We start from the raw sequence: 23,589 nt of genomic DNA on the forward strand, positions 1-23,589 counted from the left end.
CTCGCTCTCATCCATACAAGCTGAAAGAACCTCAAACCTGTTGGACAATTGTAAGGTCTGAGGCTCCTCCTCTTCTGCCTTCTCGATCCCCTTACCTGCCTCACTCACAGTCACACCTCCCCTGTCCCTGACCACTGAACAATTCAGCAGACTCTATCCTATAGGGTGTGATTGCCTTCTGGAACAAAGTGTTCCAGTAACTATCCCCTCCCTGATACATCGCAGTGTCCATAGCTCAGTCTCCAGCTCATCTACCTGAGCCAAAGCTCCTCGAACCACAGACATTTACTGTGAACGTGGTTGCTGTGGATCACATTGGTGTCCATGAGCTCACACATACTGCAGCTGTGAAACATCACTTTCCCGGCCATCCTTATTGTGTTTTCATTTACTAATGAATTAATTATTTTCTCAATGAATTGTTTAATTAATGCCTCTCCTCACCAGCACTTGCTTTGATGAATTTAAAATCTTGGTAATGCAATAAAATGTACCACTTAAAATAAAAGAAAACAGTAGACTTACCTGCTTCTTACTTCCCTTTTGCTTGCATATCTTAACTAAATTATCAGGGAGTTACTTAAAAATTATTTATTTTTATTTTACTTTCCTCTAATTTCCAGCTACTAACTGGTGCACCCTAACAGCAGTGTACAAACTGAGATTTCACATCAGTAACTCACCAACCAACCACCTTACAGCTTTCCTGTGATGTGACTGTTTGATTCTTTGTTGAACTCAGAGCAACTACAGCATAGGTTAGAAAGAGAAAAGGGTTTTCTAAAACGTGCCTTCAAATACTTCCAATGCATGTGCAGTACTGCTTAGTTCGCGGAAAGCTCCCTCTGCACTGTTCCATAAAATAATCCCAGTATAGGTAGAGCACAGATTAGGTACAGAGTAGAGCTCTCTCTACACTGTCCCATAAAATAATCCCAGTATAGGTACAGCACAGACTAGGTACAGAGTAGAACTCCCTCTACACTGTCCCATAAAATAATCCCAGTATAGGTACAGCACAGATTAGGCACAGAGTAGAACTCCCTCTACACTGTCCCATAAAATAATCCCAGTATAGGTACAGTACAGACTAGGTACAGAGTAGAGCTCCCTCTACACTGTCCCATAAAATAATCCCAGTATAGGTACAGCACAGATTCGGTAAAGAGTCGAACTCCCTCTACACTGTCCCATAAAATAATCCCAGTATAGGTACAGCACAGATTAGGTACAGAGTCGAGCTCCCTCTCCACTGTCCCATAAAATAATCCCAGTATAGGTACAGCACAGATTAGGTACAGAGTACAGCTCCCTCTACATTGTCCCATAAAATAATCCCAGTATAGGTACAGCACAGATTAGGTACAGAGTAGAGCTCCCTCTACACTGTTCCATAAAATAATCCCAGTATAGGTACAGCACAGATTAGGTACAGAGTAGAGCTCCCTCTACACAGTCCCATAAAATAATCCCAGTACAGGTACAGCACAGATTAGGTACAGAGTAGAACTCCCTCTACACTGTTCCATAAAATAATCCCAGTATAGGTACAGCACAGATTAGGTACGGAGTAGAACTCCCTCTACACTGTTCCATAAAATAATCCCAGTATAGGTACAGCACAGATTAGGTACAGAGTAGAACTCCCTCTACACTGTTCCATAAAATAATCCCAGTATAGGTACAGCACAGATTAGGTACAGAGTAGAACTCCCTCTACACTGTTCCATAAAATAATCCCAGTATAGGTACAGCACAGATTAGGTACAGAGTAGAGCTCCCTCTACACTGTCCCATAAAATAATCCCAGTATAGGTACAGCACAGATTAGGTACAGAGTAGAACTCCCTCTACACTGTCCCATAAAATAATCCCAGTATAGGTACAGCGCAGATTAGGTACAGAGTAGAACTCCCTCTACACTGTTCCATAAAATAATCCCAGTATAGGTACAGCACAGATTAGGTACAGAGTAGAGCTCCCTCTACACTGTCCCATAAAATAATCCCAGTATAGGTACAGCACAGATTAGGTACAGAGTAGAGCTCCCTCTCCACTGTCCCATACAATAATCCCAGTATAGGTACAGCGCAGATTAGGTACAGAGTAGAACTCCCTCTGCACTGTTCCATAAAATAATCCCAGTATAGGTACAGCACAGATTAGGTACAGAATAGAGCTCCCTCTACACTGTCCCATAAAATACTCCCAGTATAGGTACAGCACAGATTAGGCACAGAGTCGAGCTCCCTCTCCACTGTCCCATAAAATAATTCCAGTATCGGTACAGCACAGATTAGGTACAGAGTAGAGCTCCCTCTACACTGTCCCATAAAATAATCCCAGTATAGGTACAGCACAGATTAGGTACAGAGTAGAACTCCCTCTACACTGTCCCATAAAATAATCCCAGTATAGGTACAGCACAAATTCGGTACAGAGTAGAGCTCCCTCTACACTGTCCCATAAAATAATCCCAGTATAGGTACAGCACAGATTAGGTACAGAGTAGAACTCCCTCTACACTGTTCCATAAAATAATCCCAGTATAGGTACAGCACAAATTAGGTACAGAGTAGAGCTCCCTCTACACTGTCCCATAAAATAATCCCAGTATAGGTGCAGCACAGATTAGGTACAGAGTAGAACTCCCTCTACACTGTCCCATAAAATAATCCCAGTATAGGTACAGCACAAATTAAGTACAGAGTAGAACTCCCTCTGCACTGTCCCATAAAATACTCCCAGTATAGGTACAGCACAAATTAGGTACAGAGTAGAACTCCCTCTGCACTGTTCCATAAAATAATCCCAGTATAGGTACAGCACAGATTAGGTACAGAGTAGAACTCCCTTTACACTGTTCCATAAAATAATCCCAGTATAGGTACAGCACAGATTAGGTACAGAGTAGAACTCCCTCTACACTGTCCCATAAAATAATCCCAGTATAGGTACAGCACAAATTAGGTACAGAGTAGAACTCCCTCTGCACTGTCCCATAAAATACTCCCAGTATAGGTACAGCACAAATTAGGTACAGAGTAGAACTCCCTCTGCACTGTTCCATAAAATAATCCCAGTATAGGTACAGCACAGATTAGGTACAGAGTAGAACTCCCTCTACACTGTTCCATAAAATAATCCCAGTATAGGTACAGCACATGTTATGTACAGAGTAAAACTCGCTCCAAAAATCCCATCCAGTACTCTCGCGCACACACACACACACATGCACAAACACATACACACAAGAAGAGACAGAAAGAAAAAGGGGTAAGTGATTATAAGTGGGGTGTAAGTTTTGAGGGGGTGGGTGCGGTCCAGCAGGGGTCTGGTACTGAGTAAAGTTCACTGTCCACTCAAGTCTATTTATCGTCCCAGTGTCCAGTCTCCTTTAATGGACATCTGTGACTCTGTCAACTTAACATTTTACAGTTTCCTGCAGCTAACTGTCTCATTTTCACCATGGACATGCAATGTCTCTACACCTCCATCTGGCACTAAGACGGTCTGAGGGCTCTCAACTTCTTCCATGAACTAAGGCCCAACCAGTCCCCATCCACCACCAGCCTCTTCAATCTGACTGAATTTGTTCTCACATTGAACAACTTCTCCTTCACCTCCACACACCTCCTCCAAATAAAGGGTGTTGCTATGGACAATGTCGCACACACACGTGTGACAATACAAAATTATGGACAAAATTTACTCCCCGCTCCCCACGCCCCACTCAGTGTTCCCCACTCCCCACTCAGTGTTCCCTGCTCAGCGTTCCCCACTCCCCACTCAGTGTTCCCCACTCCCCACTCATCGTTCCCCTGTCCCCATTCAGTGTTCCCCACTCCCCGCCCAGTGTTCCCGACTCAGCATTCCCCACTCCCCGCTCAGTGTTCCCCACTCAGTGTTCCCTGCTCAGTGTTCCCACTCCCTGTTCAGTATTCCCCACTTCTTGCTCAGTGTTCCCTACTCCCCACTCAGCGTTCCCCACTTCCTGCTCAGTGTTCCCAACTCAGTGTTGCCCACTCTCCACCCAGTGTTCCCAACTCCCCGCCCAGTGTTCCCCACTCAGTGTTCCCCGCTCCCCTTACCTTCCAGCAGAGCAGCAGACAGAAGTGGAGCTGTGGGAAGGACATCGGAGCAAGGAGCCGATAAATTTAGCCCGACGATCGCGGCATAGATCACTTACCTTCCGAGAGTCCAGCCGCGCCAGAGTTTGAAAACAATATGAGCCAATGGCTGAGCAGTCCATAACCAGGGGTCACAGTCTGGGTTACACCTTTGAGGTATGCCATTTAGAACTGAGAGGAGGAGAAATTTCTTCACTCAGAGGGTGGTGAACCTGTGGAATTCTCTACCTCAGAAGGCAGTGGAGACCATGTCATTAAATATATTCAAGAAGAAGATAGATATATCTCTTAAAGGCAAAGGGATCAAGGGACATGGGGAGAAAGTGGGAATGGGGTACTGAATTAGACCATCAGCCATGATGTTTTTTGAATTTCGGAGCAAGCCCAAAGGGCCGAATGGCCTACTCCTGCTCCTATTCTCTATGTTTCTAAGATGGCCGAATACACAAACAGATGTGGTCGGACCAGTTTGGTCACATGACTATTTGAGTTTTTGAATTTGACCTTCCAACAGGGATTTTGAACTCAGAAGGCTGTTTTCTCCAGGACTGAGAACACCTTTCGCCTGTCTGCTCTCACCAGCTTCATAAACCATTGAAGACAGATGAACACCAAGAGAGAAAAGTCTCCTGCATTGAATCAGGTTTAAGGAGAATAAAAGCAAAATACTGCAGATGCTGGAAATCTGAAATAAAAACAAGAAATGCTGGAAATACTCAGCATCTGTGGAGAGAGAAGCAGAGTTAACATTTCAGGTCAGTGACCTTTCATCAGAACTGGCAGATATAAAAAATATGAAAGATTTTAAGCAAGTAAAGTGGGGGTGGGGCAAGAGATAACAAAAGAGGTGTTGATAGGACAAGGTCACAGAATAGCTGACCAGAAGGTTATGCAGCAAAGGCAAACAATATGTTCATGATGTGCAGAAAGACAAAGCATTAGTACAGATAGGGTGTTAATTGACTGAAAACTGAACAGCCAAAGGCACAAACATGAAAATAAAGTGTGTAGGCACAGTAGAAACAAACTGAAAAAACTAAATTAAAATAAACTCAAAAAAGAAAAAAAAGTAAAAAATAACGAAAAATAAAAGTAAAAAGGGGGCCCGTCATGCTCTGAAATTACTGAACTCAATGTTCAGTCCGGCAGTCTGTAGTGTGCCTAATCGGTAAATAAGATGCTGTTCCTGGAGCTTGCGTTGATGTTCACTGGAACACTGCAGCAATCCCAGGACAGAGATGGGAGCATGAGAGCAGGGGTGTGTGTTGAAATGGCCAGCAACCGGAAGCTCAGGGTCCTTCTTGCGGACTCAGCAGAGGTGTTCTGCAAAGTGGTCACCCAGTCTGCGTTTGGTCTCCCCAATGTAGAGGAGAGCACATTGTGAGCAGTGAATACAGTATACTACATTGAAAGAAGTACAAGTAAATCGCTGCATCACCTGAAAGGAGTGTTTGGGGCCTTGGATAATGAGGAGAGAGGAGATAAATGGGCAGGTATTACACCTCCTGCGATTGCAGGGGAAGGTGTCGTTCGAGGGGGATGAGGTGTCAGAGGTAATGGAGGAGTGGCCCAGGGTGTCGTGGAGGGAATGATCCCTTTGGAATGCTGACAGGAGAGAGGAGGGGAAGATGCCTTTGGTAGTGGCATCACACTGGATGTGGCAGAAATGGCGGAGGATGATCCTTTGGATGTGGAGGCAGATGGGGTGGGAAGTGAGGACAAGAGGAACCCTGTCACAGTTCTGGGAGGGAAGGGAAGGGGTGAGGGTTGAGGTGCGGGAAATGGGCTGGACATGGTTTAGGGCCCTGTCAACCACAGTGGGGGTGTGGGGGGGGAATCCTCGGTTGAGGAAAAAGGAAGACATATCAGAAGCGCTGTCGTGGAAGGTTGCATCATTAGAGGTGTCGGATACGGAGAAACTGGGAGAATGGAATGCTTACCTCGTCCAGGGAGCTGTGGGAGTCAGTGGGCTTTTAATGAATATTACTGGACAGCCTATCCTCAGAGATGGAGACAGAGAAGTCGAGGAAGGAAAGGGAAGGGTTGGAGATGGACCATGTAAAGGTGGTGAGAAGGGTGGAAATTAGAAGCAAAGTTGATAAAGTTTTCCAGTTCAGGGTGGGAGCAGGAAACAGCACCGACACAGTCATCAATGTACCGGAAAACGAGTTGGGGGAGGGGGCCTGAGTAGGACTGGAAGAAGGAATGTTCGACATATCCCACAAAAAGACAGGCATAACTAGGACCCATGTGGGTACTCACAGCAACACCTTTTACTTGAAGGGAGTGAGTAGAGTTGAAGGAGAAGTTGTTCAATGTGAGAACAAGTGCAGCCAGGCGGAAGAGGTTGGTGATGGATGGGGACTGGTTGGGCCTCTGTTCAAGGAAGAAGCAGAGTGCCCTCAAATCATACCGGTGGGCGATGGAGGTGCAGAGAGATTGGACGTCCATAGTGAAGAGGAGACGGTTGGGTCCAGGAAACTGGAAATTGTCAAAATGACATAGGGTGTCAGAAATGTCATGGAATGAAGGTGGGAAGAGACTGGACCAGGGGAGAAAAGATAGAGACAAGATAGGAAGAAATAAATTCAGTGGGGCAGGAAAAGGCTGAAACAATGTGTCTGCCGGCACAGTCCTGTTTGTGGATTTTAGGAAGGAGGTAGAAGCGGGCTGTCCAAGGTTGCAGGGCTGAGGTTGGAAGCTGGAGAAGGCAGCTTTCCTGTGACGTCACTGGTCACATTGTTTTCAAACTCTCACTCTCTCACCCACTCTTTTTATGCTGCGGCTTCACTATCGCTGTTCCCTGCTCTCCGAGTGAACTCTCGCGGTCTCTCCCGGTCACTTTATGCCCCGGCTCTGCTCTTGCTTTTTCCCGCTTGCTGAGTGAACTTTCGCTCTCTCTCCTCGTCTCTTTATGTTTTATGATAGAGACAGACACTAACACATTCCGAATATAAATCCACGGACAATGACACCTAATGGAAAACTGACAGTGCCAACAATTACTTTGTGTTTAGTTTACAGATGCAGCACTGAAACAGGCCCTTCAGCCCACCGAGTCTGTGCCGACCATCAACCATCCGTTTATACTAATCCTACACTAATCCCATATTCCTACCACATCCCCCTATATTTCCCTACCACGTACCTATACTAGGGGCAATTGCTCATGGCCAATTTACCTATCAACCTGCAAGTCTTTGGCATGTGGGAGGAAACCGGAGCACCCGGAGGAAACCCACGCAAACACAGGGAGAACTTGCAAACTCCACAGGCAGTATCCAGAATTGAACCCGGGTCACTAGAGCTGTGAGGCAGCGGTGCTAACCACTGTGCCACTGTGTTTGATGCAAAGTTTCCTGATATTACAGGAGGGTAACAGAAGCATTAGAGGGGCCTCTGTATGATTTTTGTGTGGGACGTTGACTCGCTTTTAACCCACAAGTTACTGTCTCTGGTATTCTTAAATCAAGATAGTGAGTTCATTGAGCACAGCAAGGATTTGCAAGCAATTCTAAACCAATGGCAGTCGTTAAACAGCAGAGTGCCCTCAGTTTGGCTTCCTGAGCTGCTGTGGTGAAGTCTTCTCTCTTGAGGTGTTCTGTTGACTGCAGGATGGTCTCTTCTCAAATCTTTTTGTGCTGATGTCTCTCAGCACCTTTCATTCATACCTGCACCCTGATCCTCTGACGGTTCCTTCATCCATATTAGGTTACATTCCACCTGCACCCTTTTGATTGATCAGTTATGACCTCACCTTTCAGACATTGTCTCTGAAGATAGCTTGATGGCCTAAGTCATTGTCACACAATGGGGAATGTTTGCTATCCCCATCAACATTCCAGTCATGAATAGTCTCCGAACACCTTTACTTACATTTCCATCATGAGGCCTACAAGTCTATCAATTATTGTGACCCTGAGCCTGTCTTAATTGAAATGTAGTAAGGTACTTATCAAAACATCCTGTCTCATAGCAAAGTCACTTCTGTTATTGTTGTTACAGTTAAACCGTCTTCCACCATCTCTCCAATACAGCGTACAAATATACATTTCACAGAACATGATTCTAAACACAAGGTCCAGAACTTAATTCTAATATAATACATTGATACATATACAAAGTATAACTATTCCTGAACATAACCACAATATCATTTCAAATTATTCTACTTTAAAACATAGCACCTCATGTGAATTGTATCAGGCCACAACTCGCACAGATTCATCCAACAGATTAAACATGGCAGTTAACCCCTTAGTTCCTACAGTGCCCACCGTGAGGGTAAAATACCAGATGGCATTGATCCCTCATACATTACCCTTAAGTGGGGCATATTCTTTCATGGTCTCCTGTCTAATTCTCATTTTCTTTATCATCCCCATGATTTGTCTTAACGCACACACCAAAATCAAATTATCACCTATTGAAGGATTACAAAGACATGGGAAATAATCCTGATCCAAGGGGGTATTTCAATGTTTAGCCCCATGTCACACCAGTGGCTGTCATCCCCTATCTCAGGGATTTCCTTATCAATTTCCTCATTTTATTGTTGCAGGACATAAAAGTGTTTGTTGGATGTATTGAGTCTTTGCAATAGCTCAGTCAGATGTTCAGGAAAAGGGGGAATGCCATAAACAAATCTACTGTCATATTGATATAACTGCTCCTTGAGATCATCTTTAACAGTGATATATATTTGCTGATGATTCCTTATACTGAATCGGACCTTGTTTACTATCTGAGCCCTGAGAGAGGGACTAAAGCAATATTCTCCCTTATTTATTTGACACATTAAACTGTCATATGTATACTCTGTGTGGGTAGTAACAACACAATACCTTCCCTCACCTTGGTAGACAGAGTGATTGGGGAACTTCTCTCCACTCACTATTTCCATTGTACAGTTGAGGGGGTCTTTGTTCCAGGTTAATCCACATGCTGGAGCAGAGTTTTCTACAATATCATTTGGGCAAACAAAGGCATCATCTGACTGGAGACCCCCAGACAAGTCAGGGGCAACCCAGGTGGTTTCATTGACTAGGGAGATATAATTAAGTGGATTTTTGTATCTAACAATGTGATTCCTCATTATTATCTATTCCTTAACAACTGTTGCAGTAATTCAAGATTCCCAAGATCAATTCTTTATTCTTTTGCTGAAGCTTGTTAATTCTAAATGATTGTCCTGTTCTCAGTACTTTTGTTTCAAGTAACAGATCAGGCATGGACTTGAAAGATTCTCCAGCTCTCCCTTTATCATATCCATCTTTTGAATCATTCCTCGCCCTTCAACTGTCTCTCTCTGAACTTTCATCTTGCTCCCTCTGTCCATTTCCAGTGTGTTTAATTCTATTCTAATTGTTTTAAAGTCAGTTACTATGGAATATTAATCAATGCCTTGATAATTTAAAACATGTTTCACTCGACTGACCACATTAACCATTCCGTGTTGTACTGTTGTTAAGTTGGTGAACATGTCTGAGACCCATTCTTCAGTGCATTTCACCATGCATCTGCATGTTAGTTACTTTGTGCATAACACATCACATTTCCACCAGTGTCCCAATATCATGTCACACATTCCTGACTCGCCAGTGATCTTAACAAAAGATCAAAAAGGGGAGGGGGTGAGGGAAGTGTTTCGAGACCTTGCTCATCTCCCCCTGCATGGTCCCAATGCGTTGGGCAGTGGCCAGAATGTCAAATTCAGTTCTCTTAAAAAAAAACATAGGCAAGATACAAATCTCCAAGAGAAAGCTATCAATTTACAATTCATAACTGCACTCTCCTAACTCTTACTCGAAAGTTCTGAACTTCCTGGAAATTATGCACATTAATTTAACAGTTTGAGTTCTTATTCTGTCAATTTTTGTCCCCAAAATTCCTTGCTTAGATCTTGCAGCAACCAGATTTTATTCCCAATTCTCATTAATTACAATTCTATTTCATTTTTGCGCCCTGGAGAAACTTTAATGTCCATTACCCAGAACGTTTTTAACTGAAGAATCAAACAGACCCTTAATCATTATCTCACTGTCGCGGCAGTTCCCACTGACACAACATCTTACTTCACAATAATATACTGGCAGGCAGACATGTAGTTGCCCCAGGCATTACCATTTTGTTTTGAAGTAAAATTTTGTTTATCTCCTTAAACTTCAAGTGAACTTCCCTTCTGAGTGCTTGGAATAACAACTCATCAATTTGTGTTATCAATTCCAATTTTAGAAATAATTATCCCCAGGCTTGGTGCTTTTAAATGGTGCTTTTCCATCAGATAAAAGTGTTTGCAGGTGTTTAGAGGTGACCTTCACATCTCTTGTTTTCAAGCACTTTGTCTTGAAAGATTTTCAAAACTTCTGGATTCCTTATTGTTCTTGTTTCTGTTTTTAAAAAAAGCACAAAGAATCCATTTGTCTCTGGTCAGGAGTCCAATGGGTTAACATGTCTAATTGTATTTGTTAATTCATCAGTTTAAAATGTCATAATGCCTAATGTACTGTATATAAATCTTCAATGAACTAAAAGTTTTGTAGTGAGCTAAGCTGCGAGCTGAAAGGGTTAACTGTCACTGCTAATTTGAAAAGGGGGCGGGACAAAAGTTCTCACATTAGATCACCTCCTTTTCTTTGAAAAAAGAGCAAATATGTTCCATTAAGTCACGTACACACACTCAAATGGGTTAAAGCATTTTCAATTAAACTCCCAATTGTTTCCAAAACTCCTTAGCTTTCTTAAAAACCCAAGACTAATTCCAAAACAAAAACAAGAAATGCTGGATTCACTCAGCAGGTCTGGCAGCATCTGTGGAAAGAGAAGCAGAGTTAACGTTTCGGGTCAGTGACCCTTCTTCGGAACTAATTCCAACCCAGGTGACTGAACAATCATCTCAAACATCCCAAATTCCAATTTACACAATCAAACCTTAAAACTGTCCCACTCTTACATGTGTGATTTAGTCTCCAGAAAAAAATTCCCACATGTTTTATCATTGTCACTAGAATGTCACTGTGGCAACCAATGAAATTCCAATTTCATCACTGAGAAAGGTTTATTTTATTAATTCCACATCCCTTTAGACTGTGCTTACAATTCTCATATTTAACTCAAAGTGACAATTCTACTATTGCAGGATTGTGTGTCCCAGGGATAAAAACTAAATATTACAAATGCAGACACACATTAAACAGACAACTTCAAACAACTTCCACTTCAGACCACCAAAACAGGTTAAACAGGTTTAAGTTCTCTGCACAGAACAGTGAAGATGACACACACACAAAAACTGGAAAAAGGGTCTTTTATTCACAAATTAGGAAGCTTCCTCTCACACACACTGCAGCCACTCTGGGTCTTTTCAACTTTAATAACTGAGAACTAATGATTAACTAAAACAGAACAGAATAAGCACGTGCTTTTTATTTAAAAGGGAAAAGAGGAAATTAAATTAAACTTGTCTTCTTTTTTCAGGTACCTTTACAAATGCCTGTAAATAGAAAACTAAAGAAAGAGTTAATTCCACAAACAACAAAAGGAAACCTTCAACATTCTTAGTCCCAAAAGAAAATCACCCAGCAAAGTTTTTGCAGCCTGTTATTCAGTGCTTCCAGTCAGATTCTTGAAGAGACAGAACACCACAAACTCATATTCCATTCTCCTTCATTTCATCAGAACTGAACTCATCCTTCTCTTCAAATCAACTTTGATCCAAGTGTATACAGAACACAGATTAAACAACCAACAATCTTCAAACAACATACAAGACTAGACCAAAGAGGGTTAATTAGTCTACAATTCCAGTGACACAGAACACTGAGCACACACACAAGGGAATCACACAGAGAGGAGTTACTCTCTCTTTAAATTTCCCTCGACACAGGATCTGAGCTGGATATGAACTCCAGTGAAGGTTTCAAGTTGAAATTCTTTTCACGCCAATCTGGTTGCTCACACACCGTCCTCACCTTTACAGTGGGCTATCGTAATTTCTTTTCCTTCTGTCCATTCTCCCTCATGTACAATCTACTTTCAGGTTCTGAAGTTCTCAATTCCCAATGAGTCCCCATTTTAATAATGTGTAACTCATGGATGCAGGTTTGTAAATCATTGGGACTCAGGAACCGGGGTCAGGAATTAGTTCCAGTCTGCTGTCCCGCTTGATTTAAAACACGAGTCTCCATCACCACATTAACAGGAAGATCGGCGGGGGTGGGAGGGGGGGGGTGTGTGGAGTGGGGAGGTCCTGGACCCGCTAGTCTTCACCCGAGTGGTACTTGGAGGCTTTCTCCCCGAATGTACCCCACTCTACCTCTGAGGAATCAGTATATTCTGGATCATATAGGGTGACAGCAGACACAAATGCTCGCTGTTTCCCCAACTTACTCTCTAACGCAGAGTGAAGAGCATCCTTGATTCTTGCTTCCTGAGCTGCTGTAGTGCAGTCTTCTCTCTTGAGGTGTTCTGTTGACTGCAGACTTCTCCCCGATGTCTCTCAGAACCTTCCATTTGTGCTGCCACCGAAGGTTCCTTAATTCCATGTAAGGTTACATTCCACCTTATCGCTTTCGATTGATCAGTTATGACTGCACCTCCCATACATTATCTCTGAAGATAGCTTGATGGCCTATGTCATTTTCCCACAATGGGGAATGTTTGCTATCCCCATCAACATTCCAGTCATGAATAGTCTCCGAACACCTTTACTTACATTTCCATCGTGAGGCCTACAAGTCTATCAATTATTGTGACCCTGAGCCTGTCTTAATTGAAATTAAACAATCCTGTCTCATAGCAAAGCCAATTCTTCTATTGTTACAGGAGACACCGTCTTCGACCATCTCTCCAATGCACCATACAAATATACATTTCCTCGAACATGATTCCAAACACAAGATCCATAACTATATTTACAATATATATTAATGATATAGATGAGGGAATTAAATGTAATATATCCAAGTTTGCAGATGACACAAAGCTGGGGGAGTGTGAGCTGTGAGGAGGATGCAGAGAAGCTCCAGTGTGATTTGAACAGATTGACTGAGTGGGCAAATACATGGCAGATGCAGTATAATGTAGATAAATGTGAGGTTATCCACATTGTTGGCAACAACATAAAGGCAGATTATTATCTGAACGGCGATAGATTGGGAAATGGGAGGGTGCAGTGAGACCTGGGTGTCCTTGTGCACCAGTCGCTGAAAATAAGCATGCAGGTGCAGCAGGCATTTCAGAAGGCAAACAGTATGTTGGCGAGAGGATTTGAGTACAGGAGCAAGGATGTCTTGCTGCAATTATACAAGGGCTTGGTGAGACCACATTTGGAATACTGTGTGAACAATGTCACCTCCACTTTCCAGGCAAATACTGTCCCTTTAACTCCTGCCGACAGTTTACCCAACACCCCAGGCCCAGTTGCTACATTGAAATGTCAATTGATAATTTAATAAACTGGATTGAGAGATTTATGTTTGAATGGATATTAAGGAATATGGAACCAAGGAGAGGTGTAGATGGAGTTAATGTACAAACCAGCCTGAACCGAATTGAGTGGAACAGGCTGAATGGGCAACATAAACTCTGTTGGTATGAGAAAAAAAATTCCATTTCCCCTGTGCACAGTGTACTCAGGTTTCTTTTATTTTATTCTCAAAATATACTTTATTCATAAAAATCTGTAAAAAAAAATCATGACAAAACAGTTCCAAACAGCACCAAGTCAAAAATTACAGACAGTGCAAAGGAGGTCAGTTTCCTTCAATGCAATCATGAATTGGCTCACAACCCTTCCATTTCATTTCTCGTGCCATATACATTTTACAGCAAACGAAAATTTTCCCGAGACAGTTCAAGGGGTTTTCCATGGATCCAGCCCCTCCGTTCTGCTTGGTGGGGGGACCTTACACTGAGGTCTTTCCCCATTGAGCCTTTGCTGCGGCTGCCCAAGCTTTAGTACGTCCCTCAGCATGTAGTCCTGGACCTTGGAATGTGCCAGTCTGCACCATTTGGTCGTGGACAACTCTTGGCGCTGGTAGTCCAGCAAGTTTCGGGCAGACCAAAGGGCCTCTTTCACCGAATTGATAGTCCTCCAGCAGCAGTTTATGTTTATCTCGGTGTGCGTCTCTGAGAACAGCCGTGGAGCACAGACTCCTGTTAGAGCTGCTTGGGATGAACCTCGACAAAACCTCTTTCCACACCTGCTTTGCAAAGACACATTCCAGAAGGAGGTGGGCAACCGTCTCTTCCCCACCACAGCCACTGCAAGGTCATTGTGCGGAGGGGGTGAGACTTCGGGCGTGCAGGAAGGATCTGACTGGGAGGGCTCTTCTCACCACCAGCCAAGCTACATCTTGGTGCTTGTCTGAAAGTTCTGGTGATGAGGCATTCCGCCAAATGACTTTGGTGGTCTGCTCAAGGAACTATCCGACAGAATCTACCATCTCCTTTTCCCGTAGGGCCTTGAGAACATTCCGTGCAGACCACTGCCTGATGGACCGGTGGTCAAAAGTGTTTCTGTGCAGAAACTGTTCCACGACAGATAGGTGGTTCGGCACAGTCCAACTGGATGGAGCGTTCTGCGGCAATGTGACCAGGCCCATCCTTCGCAACACCGGGCACAGAGAGAACCTCAGCACATAGTGACACTTGGAGTTTGCGTACTGGAGTTCAACACACAACTTGATGCAGCCGCACACAAAGGTAGTTATCAGGATGAGGGCGACGTTGGGTACATTTTTCCCGCTAGCGGGGTATGGGTCAGACCTGTGCCACGTATAGCAACAACGTGAGCGCCTCGCACCCGATGACCACGTTCTTACCCACAATGGAGAGAGATCGCTGCTCCCACATGCTCAGCTTGTGTTGTACCCCGGCTACTCGCTCCTCCCAGGTTTTGGTGCACGTCCTGGCCTTTGCGAACCAGTTCATCAGCAACTTCAGGTAGTCTGACCTGACGCTGAAGGGGACAAAGGATCGGTCAGCCCAGTTCCCAAAGAACATGGCCTCGCTCTTGACGTGGTTAACTTTGGCTCCTGAGGCCAGTTCGAACTGATCGCAGATGCTCATCAGTCTGCGCACAGACAGCGGATCCGAGCAGAAGATGGCGATGTCATCTATGCACAGGGAGGTTTTAACCTGAGTACCTCCACTGCCTGGGATTGTCACCCCTCTTCTGCTCACATCCTTCCTAATAGACTCAGCAAAGGGTTCAATGCAGCAAACAAACAAGACCGGGGAGAGAGAACAGCCCTGTCTGACTCACAGTGTACTCAGGTTTCCACACAGTTACAACCCAGGGACATTGATAGATTCAGTGAGAGGATCAAACTACAGCAGCTGGTGTAAAATGTGGGGTAGTTTGAGGTCAATAATTTTTAACCTCAAAGATAAATCAGGGTATTTTCCAAATGGTTAGAATCTGGGAATTGTGGAGGAACAGAGAGATTTAAAGGGATAGGTATGGAAATGATTAGCAACCATTGGACCGTCCAAAAATTATTGAAAATGCTGATGGAATTGAAGTCTTTACCTCAATGGGGCTGGAACAGAAATGGTGGAAGTTATGTTACAGTTGTGTGAAGCTCTGGTTAAATCACATCTGGAGGACTGTGTTCTGATCTGGACACCTCACCTCTGGAAGGATAATTTGGTTTTAAAGAGGATGCAGTACAGATTCACCAGCATTGTACCAGGGTTTAGAGGGTTAAATTATGAGGCCTGGTTGTATAGATTAGGCTTGTATTGCCTTGAGTATAGAAGATTAAATAATGATCTCATTGATGTGTTTAAGATGATAAAAGGATTAATGTCAGGAAACTCTTCATTACACAAGAAGTCGAGGAAATCAGAACCTCTCCGCCCCCCAATCGGCTGTTGAGGCTGGGGGTCAATTGTAAAGTTACAAAAAGTGATAGATGTTAGGAAGGGAATGAAGGAATATGGAACTAAGTGGATTAGATGGAGTTATTCTACAAATCAACCATCAACTAATTGAAAGGCAGACCAAGCTTGAGGTGCTGAATGACCTACTCCTGTTCCTTAGTTTATCAAGGGATATGGATCAAAGGTGGTAAATCAATTTGAGGTCCAGAACAGTCATCATGTAATTACATTGGGAATGGACTCGAGGGGCTGAATGGCCTAACTCTGTTGCTGTGAACATATACAACTACTTATCATTATTATGAGGCAGACAATCCCATCACATCAAAATAGTTTGAGTTAGTGAGGCTGAAAACCCAAAATGAAAATGTCACCAGGCACTCAGACCTTCTCTCCAATTCAGGGAATGACTATGAGGTACTGAGACATTCAAAACTAGTGTCAAACTTTAATGAGAAGGTTGAGTCATATTTAATGTCAGCTGCAAAAAATAGCTACCAGGCTAAGTTGGCCGAAAGAATTTTGGACTCTCCTCTTAACAAGGTCAGTTCGTGGGTAGGGCATCTGAAGCTTTTTCTCTGTTATCAGAAGCTCCTTTGACCGTCAATAAACTAAAATTAGAATTCTAAATGCGTGTGAGTTAGTACCTGCAGCCTATATGACAGAAACTGAGACACACCAGGATTAGACCCGCATAGACTTGCATTGAAATTCAAAGAATTAAACAGATGACATTCGATCGCTGGATACGATCTTTCAAGCTTAAACCCTCACGTGAAAATTTGAGAGAAGTGACGTTGCTGCAAGAAATTAAAAATAGTATCGCAGTTAATACAAGAACCCACCTTGAAGAACAAAGAGTTAAAGGGTAAGAGAAGCCACAGAATTGACTGACAATGATGAGTTAATACACAGACCCCCTAACTCTGAATAAATGTGGATGCAGATGAAACAGAAATGGGCTCGAGAGAAAAGGAAAGTAGGGAATGAAAACCAAGCCAGTCTCCAACTGTTTCAGAGAAGGAACTCAGCTGATAAACCAGTAAGGACACGCCGGATGTGTTTCCAATGTTATTATAAACCTCTTTCCGTTCAGCCCAGATGGTTCTCTCTCTCACTGGGGTCCGGGTTCCATCGGCAGTTCCTTCACGGGAATATTCTGACTATTGTTATTGGACCACTGGAAACATCACTGTCTGTTCCCACTGTGACCTACCGGTACAGGCCCTAACCACTGATTACATTCCTCTCCCCAGTCACTGTCTGAAACTGAACCAGACTGTTCACAACCTCATCGTCCTATTTAATCCAGAGCTGCATTTTTAACCCTGCATCACCAAGACTGCCAACTGTCACCTCTATAACAGTGCCTGTCTCCACCCCTGCCTCAACTCATCTGCTGTTGGACCCTCATCCATACCAGTAAAGAGGGGCTTGCCTTGGGGTCGAAGAGCAAAACCCACCCTAGAAACAAAGCAAATGGCAGCCTTTTTAAACTTTAAGGATTTGATGGGGGCGGGGGGGGGCGGCAGGGAGTAGAGGAGATAGGGGTGGAAAGGAAATGGAAAAGGAGAGAATAGGTGGCTGAGTCGTGGAAGGGAGAGAAAGGCTGCAAGGATGTTCCTCTTGAATAGGTTGTTTGAGCACCTTACTGGAAATAGTACAAAGTTCAATCTTCCAGTGGGGTGGGGGGGGGGGGGGGGCGGGGACGGTGGAGGAATTCTTTGCCCGGTCGGCTGGAGCCGTCCGGTTCTTTCCACTTTCTGCTGTTGTGACAAAGACTTTCTTCACCCAGGTGGCTCCAGTTGTCCTGAGCCACGCAGTTGGGGTGGGGAGGGTGCTCCAATTGTGCCAGATGGAGGAAAGCACAAGAGAAAATACAGGGGCTCCATACAGAATCTTTGTGCCCCACTCCTGGATATTCCGGCATCTCCTCCCTCCCCCAACAGTCCAAGCAAAACAGTTCTCCAGTGCTCCAACACCCACCTCTCCAAAATAACTCACAGATCCTGTTTCTCTGCAATGGATGGAATCAGTTCCACATTTGTATGTTGTAAATGTTTCAGCTCTCTCCAATCTTTGTCAGAACAGCAGAAAGTGGAAAGAACCGGACGGCTCCAGCCGACCAGGGATCAAGGGTGAGCTGGCAAATTGGATACAAAATTGGCTTGGTGATAGGAGGCAGAGGGTGGTAGTGCAGGGTTGTTTTTCAGATTGGAGGCCGGTGACCAGTGGTGTGCTGCAGGGATCGGTGCTGGGCCCTCTGTTGTTTGTCATATATATTAATGACTTGGATGTGAATGCAGGGGGCATGATTAGTAAGTTTGCAAATGACACCAAAATTGGTGGTATAGTGGACAGTGAAGAAGGTTGTCTGAGGTTACAGCAGGATATAGATCAACTGGGAAAGTGGGCAAGGGATTGGCAAATGGAATTTAATGCAGACAAGTGCGAAGTGATGCATTTTGGGAAGTTAAACCTGGGCAGGGCATATGCAGTGAATGGCACCCTGGGGAGTGTTGTTGAGCAGAGAGACCTTGGGGTGCAAGTACATAGTTCCCTAAAAGTGGCAAGACAGGTAGACAGGGTGGTGAAGAGGGCATATGACATGCTTGCCTTCATCAGCCAAGGCATTGAGTACAAGAGTTGGGACGTCATGTTACAGTTGTACATAATGTTGGTTAGGCTGCACTTGGAATGCTGTGTGCAGTTCTGGTCACCGCATTACAAGAAAGATGTGATTAAGCGAGAGAGGGTGCAGAAAAGATTCACAAGGATGTTGCCTGGTATGGAGGGCTTGAGTTATAAAGAGAGACTGGAAAGGCTGGGTCTGTTTTCCTTGGAGCGAAGGAATGAGAGGGGACATTCTGGAGGTACATAAAATTATGAGAGGCGTACATAAGTTAGATAGCCAGAGTCTGTTTCCCATGGTCGGGCTGACTAAAACTAGAGGGCATAGATTAAAGGTGAGAGGGAGGAGGTTTAAAGGGGATCAAAATGATAAATGTTTCACACAAAGAATAGTGGGTATCTGGAATGAGCTGCCAGAGGAGATGGTGGAGGCAGGAACAATAGCAACATTTTAGAGGCATCTGGACAGGTACTTGAATGAGCAAGGTATAGAGGGATATGGAATTAATGCAGGCAGGTGGGATTAGTATAGATAGGCATTATGGTTGGCATGGACGCGGTGGGCCGAAGGGCCTGTTTCTATGCTGTACGACTCTATGACTCTATCAGCTCATGTATTCTAAAAATTCTGTTTACATTTCCCTGGTATTGTTTACAGTAACCGAAGAACAACTGACGGGGTTTTTTTGGATGATGTATGAAATTCTGAACTTCACTGAACCTGCAATTAACCATGACATTCACTCCATTTCTCTGTTGCATACCTGAACCGACGGGAAATTCCTGCTCAGGTTTAAAGAAGGACAAGGTGAGATAAGGGTATTGAACTGACTCTGTCTCAGAGATACCATTACATGTGACATTAATCCCAGTTACCTGTTGCCATTTGATTCTTATCTGAAATATTTTCTCAGGTTTGACAAAGGGCAGGGTTTGTTAAACTTATGTTACCTGGGAGTTGCTGTCACGATAAGCTCATCTACAAAGCACCACTAATGTCAACAGTCAGTCCTACTCCTGACACAGGTTACAGTCCATGTATCGGGGGTTTCTATTAAACCCTCTCACCCTCCTGTATCTGGGGAGGTCCCTCTAAGCCCTGTCTCACACTCCTGTATCTGGGGACATTAGGTGAGGTCAGAGTCAGGGAGTTAAATCAGGGTTAATGTGCACACTGATCAATGCACAGAGTGTCGTTAATATGATTGGTAAGTTATTGGCGCAGTTTGATATGTGGAAATATGATGTTGTGGCTCTAACAAAGACCTGGCTGAATGAAGGGCAGGACTGGCAGAATGCTTCCACTCCAACAAGAAGCGAGGCTCTGGTTCATGGCAGTGAGGTGGGCCAAGTGGATCAAATATCAGTCGGAGAACATTTAGGGGACAGTGATCATTGTATCATGTTTAGGTTGGCTCTGCATGACTGGGTGTTAAAGATAGGCAAGGAAGAAAAGGGCGAGGAGTGGCAGGTAAGGAGAGCATTACAGTGCTGGAGAGAGAGGATATCCCAGAAGGGTCAAGGACAGAACCTATTTGGCTAAAGCTAAAGAACAAAAAGGGTGCAGTTACTCAGTGTCGTCTATAGGCCAATAACTAATGGAAAGGGTGCAGAGGAACAAATCTGCAATGAAATTACAGGAAGGTGTAGGAATTATGGAATCATTGTAATGGGGCATGTAAATATCTGAATATTGAATGGGATATTAATAGTGTAAAGGGCAGAGAGGGGTAAGAGTTCCTAGAGTGTGTTCAGGAACATTTTCTACAGCAGTATGTTTCCACTGCAACTGGAAGGGAGGCGCTGCTGGACCTGGTTCATGGGAGTGAGGTGGACCCAGTGGATCAAATATCAGTTGGAGAACATTTAGGGAACAGTGATCAGGTATCATAAGGTTTAGGTTGGCTATGGAAAAGGAGAAAGAACAATCTTGAGTAAGAATACTTAATTGGGGGAAAGCCAACTTCAATGGGGTGAGAATGAATCTGGGCCGAATAAAGTGGAACCTTTTGGTTGCAGCAGCTTTTTCAGAAGCGGAGAGTGCAGAGCGAACTATCAGCTGGGAGGTCAGTTTCAGTTTAAAGTTAAAGTTAATTCCCTTTTGTTTCGGAGGACCAGGGGACTGCTGGGTAAGTCAAAACCTATATATTTGGCCAGTGGCTGAACCCGAGACACTACACGTGCAGTGTCTCCCACCCGCCCTCCTCCTCTAACCAAAAAAAAAGGACTCTGGTGTGTTGATAATGTAAGCTTTTTATTTTATTTCTTCTGTATCGTGTGATTGGTAAAAATTTACTTTCTTCTTTTACTTTTTTGACTTATCTATTAATTGGTTATTTGAAAAAGACCACAGCAGAGAAGTATCAAAGTATTTAGCTCTTAAAGTAGAGATGGCTGGGCAGGTGATGTGCTGTAGCTGTATGATGTGGGAGCTGGCTGATCCCATTATGAGCGGCAGGGACTGCATCTGCGGGAAGTGCAGCCAACTCCAGCTCCTCGAGAACCGCGTTAGGGAACTGGAGCTGGAGCTGGATGAACTTCGGATCATTCGGGAGGCGGAGGGGGTTATTGAGAGGAGTTATAGGGAGGTAGTCACACCTCAGGTAAAAGAAGTAGGTAGATGGGTTACCGTCAGGGGAAGGAGAGGGAACCAGCAGGCAGTGCAGGGATCCCCTGTGGCCGTTTCCCTCAACAACAGGTATACCGTTTTGGATACTGTTGGGGGGGGGGACTTACCAGGGGTAAGCAAAGGGGTACTGGTCTCTGGCACAGAGTCTGTCCCTGTTGCTCAGAAGGGAAGGGGGAAGAGGAGCAGAGCATTAGTCATTGGGGACTCCATAGTTAGGGGAACAGATAGGAGGTTCTGTGGGAACGAGAGAGACTCACGGTTGGTGTGTTGCCTCCCAGGTGCCAGGGTTCGTGATGTCTCGGATCGTGTTTTTGGGATCCTTAAGGGGGAGGGGGAGCAGTCCCAAGTCGTGGTCCACATAGGCACCAATGACATAGGTAGGAAGAGAGATGGGGATTTAAGGCAGAAATTCAGGGAGCTGGGGTGGAAGCTTAGAGCGAGAACAAACAGAGTTGTTATCTCCAAGTTGTTGCCCGTGCCACGTGCTAGCGAAGCGAGGAATAGGGAGAGAGAGGAGTTGAACACGTGGCTGCAGGGATGGTGTAGAAGGGAGGGTTTTGGTTTCCTGGATAATTGGGGTTCTTTCTGGGGTAGGTGGGACCTCTACAAACAGGATGGTCTTCACCTGAACCAGAGGGGTACCAATATCCTGGGGGGGAAGATTTGCTAGTGCTCTTCGGGGGGGTTTAAACTAATTCAGCAGGGGGATGGGAACCTAAATTGTAGTTCCAGTGTACAGGATGTTGAGAGTAGTGAGGTCAGGGATAAGGTTACAAGGACGCAAGAGGGCACTGGCAAGCAAGAACTTGGTTTAAAGTGTGTCTACTTCAACGCCAGGAGCATCCGGAATAAGGTGGGTGAGCTTGCAGCATGGGTTGGTACCTGGGATCTCGATGTTGTGGCTATTTCGGAGACATGGGTAGAGCAGGGACAGGAATGGATGTTGCAGGTTCCGGGATTTAGATGTTTCAGTAAGAACAGAGAAGATGGTAAAAGAGGGGGGGGTGTGGCATTGTTAATCAAGGAGAGTATTACGGCAGCAGAAAGGACGTTTGAGGACTCGTCTACTGAGGTATTATGGGCCGAGGTTAGAAACAGGAGAGGAGAGATCACCCTGTTGGGAGTTTTCTATAGACCTCCGAATAGTTCCAGAGATGTAGAGGAAAGGATAGCGAAGATGATTCTCGACAGGGGCGAGAGAAACAGGGTAGTTGTTATGGGGGACTTTAACTTTCCAAATATTGACTGGAAATACTATAGTTCGAGTACTTTAGATGGGTCAGTTTTTGTCCAGTGTGTGCAGGAGGGTTTTCTGACACAGTATGTAGACAGGCCAACCAGGGGCGATGCCACACTGGATTTGGTACTGGGTAATGAACCAGGCCAGGTGTTAGATTGAGATGTAGGTGAGCACTTTGGTGATAGTGATCACAATTCGGTTAGGTTTACCTTAGCGATGGGCAGGGACAGGTATATACCGCAGGGCAAGAATTATAGCTGGGGGAAAGGAAATTATGATGCGATTAGGCAAGATTTAGGATGCGTCGGATGGGGAAGGAAACTGCAGGGCATGGGCACAATCGAAATGTTAAAGATAATAAACTTTCATCTTTCTTGTTTAAACTCAAGAAAACCTGTCTGAATGGTTCTTTGTTAATTCTATTAGAGGAACAGAAGCAAGTGCTCACTGAGGTGGTAAGTTCAATCATTGTGTTAAAAAAGGATAAACCCTGTTGTAGTCAAACCAAAGAAGGGGCAAAAGGGGTGCCTGAGACAGGTTCAGACAGCAGAGAAGGTGAGCAGGCAATGTTTCAAAGGTGATGGACAGCAGGCTGGGAATCGATTGGGTGTGGGTGGAGGAAACTGAACTAAGGGTCAAACAGGACACCAGAGTTCTCACCTCTGGGTGTAGCCTGAGGCGACAGTGGAGAGACTGATAAATCCAAAACCGGGACTGTGATGGTGAATCTCGGAGTGAAAGAGGACAGTGTCAGTTTGGCGACAGTTAACCAGAAAGCGACTTAGCACTGAGTGCGACTTGAACATTGTGCTGGGAGTTTGGTGAATTGAGGGAGTTGGGGAAGGAGGTGCTCCTTTGCTTTTTTCTAACTTTTTCACCCTGTAGCATTTCATTCTTACTCGACCAGAGGGGAAGAACTAGCTATTTGACGAGTATCTGGAAACAGTTAAAGTCAAGTCTATTCCTAAGATTTAAAATAGTACAGGAACTGGTGGTAAGGTTAATAAAATATATAAAAAGGAAAATAAATAATTGAATAAAATAATTAAGTTAATTAAAACACATTAAGGATG

This window comes from Heterodontus francisci, chromosome 29 (genome assembly GCF_036365525.1).
Source record: "Heterodontus francisci isolate sHetFra1 chromosome 29, sHetFra1.hap1, whole genome shotgun sequence".
Taxonomy (NCBI): Eukaryota; Metazoa; Chordata; class Chondrichthyes; order Heterodontiformes; family Heterodontidae; genus Heterodontus; species Heterodontus francisci.